Source organism: Erigeron canadensis, chromosome 9, assembly GCF_010389155.1.
Source record: "Erigeron canadensis isolate Cc75 chromosome 9, C_canadensis_v1, whole genome shotgun sequence".
NCBI lineage: Eukaryota > Viridiplantae > Streptophyta > Magnoliopsida > Asterales > Asteraceae > Erigeron > Erigeron canadensis.
In genome coordinates this window covers 5,548,332-5,555,711 of record NC_057769.1, presented here as the reverse complement: position 1 = coordinate 5,555,711, position 7,380 = coordinate 5,548,332, and the positions used below count along the sequence as shown (strand labels likewise).

Below are 7,380 nucleotides of genomic sequence, written 5' to 3'. Positions count from 1 at the left end.
ACAAATAAAACATATCTAACAACTACAAAATCCAAATACGTTTTAACTTCTGTATAGCATAATACAAAATTTAGGCATAAACTAGTGCTTTTGTATGATACTATCTGAAGAGATCAAAGCATTATGAAATATTAATTAAGCAAATCACCTCAAAAACTCCGTGGAACAAGACGGCGATTTAACGAGTACCTATCAAAATTATATCCAACGCGGCGCCACCACAAAGGTACAGTAGGGTTTAAGATCCAACGAATATTCGGTGCGACAAAATATAGTGTAAATTTACATATCTCACCCCTATTAAATGGGTGTGTGGCATTGCGTTTTCATAATGAATTTAATTCTTTCAGAACTGCATTTTGAAAAAGCATGTCATTACTTGTTTTTTCAACACTCGATTTTCCCTCTACCTCGCAAATAATCACTTTTTCAGACAAACACTTTCTGATTGTTGTTTTTTGCAAACGAAATAAACGGATAATCTCTTCAAAACTTAATTCCAAACACCCTTTACATATACAACTAAATTTCATTCTAGTGTATACGCATGTATATAGTAAGGTAAAGCTATAAAAGCATATTGAATGGTTTTATGTGTAATTATATTCTTGTGCAATATGTTCACTAAGAAAATTAGTTAACATACAATTCTGTTAAATTAAATACGATAAATTTGGTTGCAATAATTTTACCTAGATTGATATTTTAATCAATAACAGATATATTCACTGGAGTGGCAGTAACGCATAAATTTGTGCATTTTCTCTGCTATATACACCATTAGTGTAAGTTAAACTGTAAAGTCACTAGAATAATATGTGCGCATTCATATTCTAGACCAATACATTCGTTGAGAAACACTGGGGACTATTATGAGACAGAGTAATTAAAGAACCCAGACTTTCTAAAGAGCTAATCGTATCCTTCCCCCCTACATATGTGCAAACATGTGTGAAATACAATTTACATATCCATAGACAGTCTTTCACATGTTGAATATGTGTTCTTTAAATAAACCCAACTATGTATGTGTGTAGAGAGAGTTAAAATTACTAGAGGTGTTCATAATACGGTCAAAACCGTCAAAAGCAAAAAACCGTTCCGAAGTTGGACTGAAACCATACAGAACCAAAGATAGCGACCTGGTCCACGGCGACATATATGCATTGAAATTGGATCTCGGTTTGGTTCGGGTATAAACCGTGAAAATACATCTTTTAGCCAAAGAATCGAGAAAAAGGTCAACATATAAATGATAGTCGGATCCTAACTTCCTTTTATTTAGATATATCTTCCTTTTATTTAACCTAAAGATCCTAAATGATTCATATATGTGATTTTCTAGTAAAAGTTTTCATCAGTTTGCAAGCTGTACTTCTATAAGATTAGTCCACATGAAGATAGCATTTGTAACGAACCTGCTTGTTACTTGTTCAGATTTTATTTCCAACAGAAAGGTGATAGTATGGCAGTAGATATGTTCATATGTTTATTCTTTGTTAACAACCTAGGTATGTGAACTGGTTTTGTTTATAGCAGAGCAGTTAGTTTGTACCGAATTGATAGCAGAGGCAGCACAGCAGTTGCCACGTGTCTAGTTTTCTAACAGTAGCCTCCATGATAGAGGATACACTAAGCCAAAGCTACACTTGTAACAAACAAACTACCCCATGCATATTACATTGTTACTAATGCCAGAAAGGTTCTGATGATGCAAATATAAAAACAAGTAATTTTGACATATGTGTGGTCATACTAATTGTAATTGATTTCTCCAATAAGTTGGGAGATAACATCCACATCTCTAACTTTTCATCAAAAATGTATACGTGTTGGTTCAACCATTTAAACCCGAAAACTGACTACAAACCAAACATGCACTAAACCCTCTTACCTGGTCAAGTTCTCAGTTCTACATTTTGGACATCAAAGGTTTCCGGTCTAGTCCTATAATCGACTGGTTCAGTCCAACCGGACCGTAAACAGCTCTAGGACTACGGTTATCTCCATTCTGTTCTCATAATAACCATGAGTGTCCTCTCATTTAAAGGACATGTTCCTTCGCATACAAAAAGAGGATGCCCTATATAATAACAAAAAAACTTGGTTTGGAATGAGGGAACATGACCTCTCGACTTTCGTGTTAATTTTAACATGAAAGAATACCAATCAGAATAAATAAAGTCATAGAGGTAAATGATGCATAGAAACCATCAGTAAGTTGTGTAGAGCGTAAACTTACCGCACTGGGACTCCTAAAGGCTTTCGATCTTCATCAGTCATGTGTACGAGGACAGCCATAACAACCTGCAAGAAAGAAATGTAATACAGGATCTAAACGTCAAGATATAGAAGAAAAGATTATTCTAAAACTTCTATAGTTCCTCTGCTAGAAATGCAATTACATATTTATCAAGACTCGGTGCCCCATAAAAAATTTTCCAGATTTGAAATAACAATGAAATTATCTATGTAGTAGAAATTTGAAAGACCTAGATAACAGCACAAATAGATGATCCAGATCCGAAACTAATTTCATTTGCAATAAAGAGCAAGGTTCTTACAGAGACGCCAAGTTCAGAGCTAAAAGTAGAGGGTGGCAATTTTCCAGTCCATTTGCTTACAAATGGGTTCAGAGTATATGCTATTTATAAACGTCAAACGGATACAAAAATAACCAAAATGGAAACAGGTTACAGGTCAAATGCATCGGAGGGGTTCGATAGATCAAAAGTCGCCCACGGTGTAATTAAATCCTTATAAATCATTTTGCTCAGAAAATCTGATAATCTATTGAAATTAAGAGTGATCATGGTTCAAAACCAAACCCGGAAACAGAAATCATCCAAAAATCTAACCCAAGGACCGGGCCATGTATTAGTGGGTCAGTTTCAGTCCTTTTAAGAATCGGGCAGGTTAAAGACACATAGGGCCGTGAACCGAATTTGTGTACCCTTTCTGTTGTGTAATCACATCAATCTGTTGAACCATGTAAAATTATCTGGGAAACAAGGAGGTTGTCTTAGAGTGGGGGAAACTTGCTAAGGTCAAGGATTCAATATATTCAGCTTTCCATAGGTGTATACAACAGCTGAGTGGTAAAGGGGTTCATGTTAGTGTAAGCCAGTGTTAGATACCTGTTTTGGGCTTTGCCAGTTCAGGCTATGTGATGAAGGGAGTAACACTTGTTTTAATAAAACTGAATGATCTCTTAGATGGAACTGAAAATAATAGTTTTACAATGACGAAGATGATTTTGGTTTTGAAGAACTGCAGAAGAGGTTCCTTAGTTATAATGAAGTTGTGATGGAGATATTTTAGAAACACGCAGGCTGGATGGTGAGGCTATTGTAACATCTAGTGAACCAGACCATGTATTCTCGCTTTGAAACGGTTCTGGGTTGTTTTCAGACCGGTTTACCAGGTTTCTCGGGCTGGTCCATATTCTGATCACCCCTGATTGAAATGATAGAACTTCTAAAAATCTATATTTGACACACCAACTCTTCTTGAAAACAGCTTAAACTATTTGAACAAAAAGTGTTACATGTCATATACTCATATGTCAACCCAACAATATAAACCCTTACCAAAAACTACCAATTTTGGCCAGCGCAGTTTGCTATCTCTAGCTAAAAGAAGTTTTCAAGTAAAATGTAGGTTTTTTATAAGCAGCAACCTGGCATGATGGCAGATGAACAATGTTATGATATTCTAACTCATACTTGATATCTGCGGATTACCTTGTTTATAAAGACAAGTGCTCCAATTTGTCATTAACTTGCATCCACCTGCAAAAACTGGTTCAAGTTAACTAAATCTGATTATAGTGTATCATATACCCAATTGTACATGAATTAAGGGTATGTAGCGTAATGGGATTGGCAGTTATATTCATTCCCCCTAATTTGTTCAGTAACACTCCACTAGCCAAAATACAGGAATGGGTCACACTGTTTTTGTAGTGAATCCACTATTTTTAGCTTACCCACCACCCCCAATCATTATCATTACCATTACTAAGTCCTTGCTCTCTTAAACCTCCAACTAACCCACCACCCCCAATCATTATCATTACCATTACTAAGTCCTTACCCTCTTAAACCTCCAACTAAGCACTAACAAAAGTAGTGGATTCACTACAAAAGTATGTTACCTTACTCTATCAAGTCATGAATGAAATTTATATTCAAACACAATAAGGATAAACATTTTGAAAACCAATAAAGTAACTAAAACTCTAAGTGAAAAATATTTGTTAATATGCTGATATGGACCTGGGTCAGAGCCCGAAAGAAGAGGAATAAGGGCGTCAAGAACTAGGAGGGTAGAAAGTGTCATTCTTTTAATTTACTTTGTTATTCTTGGCAATCACTTGACAGCCAAGTTAGGGTGTGTTTATTAATAAGGCTTGCAGCCTACGTGTTTAGTCATGGGTATTGTTATTGAGTCGAGAACTCTGTGGGAACCCTGGAACTCGAATTCCAGTACTATCTTTCATCATTCAATTATTGTTATCTTTTTGTGTTTGTTCATCTTTTCTGTGTGAATCCTAATCTGATACATATCATAATCTTATAAATGTTACAGATGTCAAAAAGCAAAAGAAACAGCCACAACAGGTACCTCTGGAACATAAATGGCTAAAGTCTTTTCAGGAAAAGAAGATTCTAACCGATAAAGACTGAAGATGTCATATTAATACTGACATTCACGGGACTACATCTTCTGATCTTCAACTGAATATCTCAAACCATATAGTCGATTACTTGTTCCTACATATATGGTTCCCTTCTACTCGTATTTCCCAAATGCAAGTGTTGCAGTAAAACAGAGCTAGCGTCCTACCTAAGAGATAATGTATAAGAATCAAAATGTTGCCTGCCTATTACTATGAAAAAATTATGTATTTAAATGGCTTTATGTATTTCGGATAAGTATTGTGTCTCAAAGGCCCAAGATATTTGTACATGCTAAATTTTAACTTCCATCAAGTTAATAGAGTGTCATAAGAAAACATGATCAAAGAAAAGTTGTACGATAGTTTACCACTGGCTTAGAACTCGGAAGATGAGACTATGTCATAACCTGCTTTATCAATCCAAGATTTCACCCTGCAAAGTTAAAATATTATGATATGTTAACATTAGTACTATGTTTTTAATCAAACTAGTGGTAGGACAATCATACTATAATCTAAAGTGGACCAAGGAAGTCACATTATCAAATTTATACTATTTCACTAGGACAAATTCCTTCAGTCTTAAAAAAAAAAACTTTTGTTGCAACTAAATGTCTAACTCAATATAGGGATTCTTGGATCGGCAAATAAGTAATGTCTTAAAAATGCACATACACGAGCCATAACATTAGACATCAATATAGAGATACTTGAAAACAAAGTCAAAATCCCATAGCATGTAGCATAAACATAATGTATAAACAAAAATATCGAAGTAAAAAAATACACATCAACCTACAGTGGCTTTGAACCAGCACTTCATTCTTTGATAGCCCTACTTCCTAAAATGACCCTCCTATGATTTCAGCTCATTTTACTAAAACACAAAAATCGTAAAAAACAAACCACCATTGCGTGGTCGGGAGATCTGATGTCTTCACAAGAGGACTCAACTTCGAACCTCATTAGGGTTCAAAAACGGCCATGGGGATGCCCGGGTTACACCCCATACATCTGAGTCAAAAAAAAAAAGTCCTCCGCCATAGAAAATCTCATCCGTTTTTTTTTTATAAATATATATCTTAAAAATAAGTCCTACTTAATTGGGTTGATCTTGTATTATGAAAACAATTCTAAACTCCCTTCAGAATCCCCACAAACCAAAATGTAACAATGTCATATAAGCAAATAGTTAAAGTAAATAACATATCATATCCATGCATTTTGATGACACTAAAACTCAACCCAATTATATATTTATATCCACAACCACAACCCCAAAATACATACATATATATATATAGGGGGAAGGGAATATGAGGCTGTTAGGCACCTAAGTTGGGTGAAAAACCCCTCACATACCTTTTTTTAAACCATAAAAATCATGGGGGCCAAGCATTTATTCAAAATATTAAAATATTGGTATGTGAGGGGTTTTTCACCCAAGTTGGGTGCATAACAGCCTCATACTCACTTTTCTCATATATAATATATATATATAGGGGGAAGGGAATATGAGGCTGTTAGGCACCCAAAATGGGTGAAAAACCCCTCACATACCTTTTTTTAAAATGTAAAAATCATGGGGCATGTATTTATTTAAAATATTAAAATATTAGTATGTGAGGGTTGGGTGCATAACAGCCTCATACTCACTTTTCTCATATATATATATATCCCTATATATATATACATGCATATGAAAACTGTAAACTAGAAACTAAGAATAATTAAACAATTAGAGGATAATATATTAATAATAATATATTGAACCAACCCATAAAACTAATATGTAGAATGCGGGTTACCCATTTTACAAAATTACCCGAATACATAAACGAATATCAAGCTTTGATTTTGATTGATATAACTGTTTATGTCGAATACATTCTATTCTATCAAATAAACATGTTGCATATGAGTTGCAAAATATTACCTCAACGAAAGTCAAACATTTGGTCAATGCTGCGTGTCGCCGTGGTTGACGTGGCGGTAGCGGTGACGGTGATGGAAGCGGCGCCGGCGTGGCCATTCCTTCCACCCGTCCATGATTATTGTTATTACTGTATGTATGAATGCCGGGCGCGTTAGGATTTTAGTCGCCTTATGATCATGGGGTCACTTCATTAGATTATTTTAGTATTTTAATTAGAAAAAAAATATTTCATATAAAACTCATTAGCTCTATTGGTGGACGGAGTCGTTAAGGCAGGGAACCGGTACCGGCCGGTATCGGTGTGCACACCGCCCCGACCCCCCGGTACCGGTGGGGAGGGGAGCACATCGGGCACCACCGTGCCGATTTTCCTGCCTACATTTTCGAACGTTACAAGCTTAATTAAAAAAAAATATAATGGGGCCCACAAACTAACGGTCCAATCCCCTCTTTCTCTTTTCCGTTTCTCTTCTCCATTCTTTCTTTCTTTCTTCTGTGTTCTGTTCGTGACCTCCCCCCTCCATTTCTTCATCAAATTTTTTTTCCACATTAAACAACCAAAAATCACCAAAATGAATAGGAGAAAGAAAACTAAAGACCCAAAATTTTCCGACCTACCCAGAAAACGTAGAAATTATGTGTGTTTATGTTGTATGTTATGTTGAATAAATTGTATGTTTTTAATTGTTTTTGTGTGTTGAATAAAATTGTGTTGTTTTTGTGTTTTAATGTATTTTTAATTTATTAAATAAAATGTTTTAGT

The 7,380-nt window shown here is 35.2% G+C and overlaps 1 long non-coding RNA gene across 1 annotated transcript in view; it reads right to left on the bottom strand.

Annotated features, from left to right (window-relative positions):
* Window positions 1–6,964, bottom strand: part of LOC122583042 — an 8,660-nt gene extending 1,696 nt beyond the window's left edge. The window contains exons 1-5 of the long non-coding RNA XR_006321303.1: window positions 6,618–6,964; window positions 5,050–5,114; window positions 4,676–4,848; window positions 3,744–3,791; window positions 2,243–2,307 (exon numbers count right to left, since the gene is read on the bottom strand). This is a non-coding gene — a long non-coding RNA (uncharacterized LOC122583042). The remainder of the gene's footprint in view (window positions 1–2,242; window positions 2,308–3,743; window positions 3,792–4,675; window positions 4,849–5,049; window positions 5,115–6,617) is intronic.
* Between the last annotated feature and the right edge of the window lie 416 nt (window positions 6,965–7,380).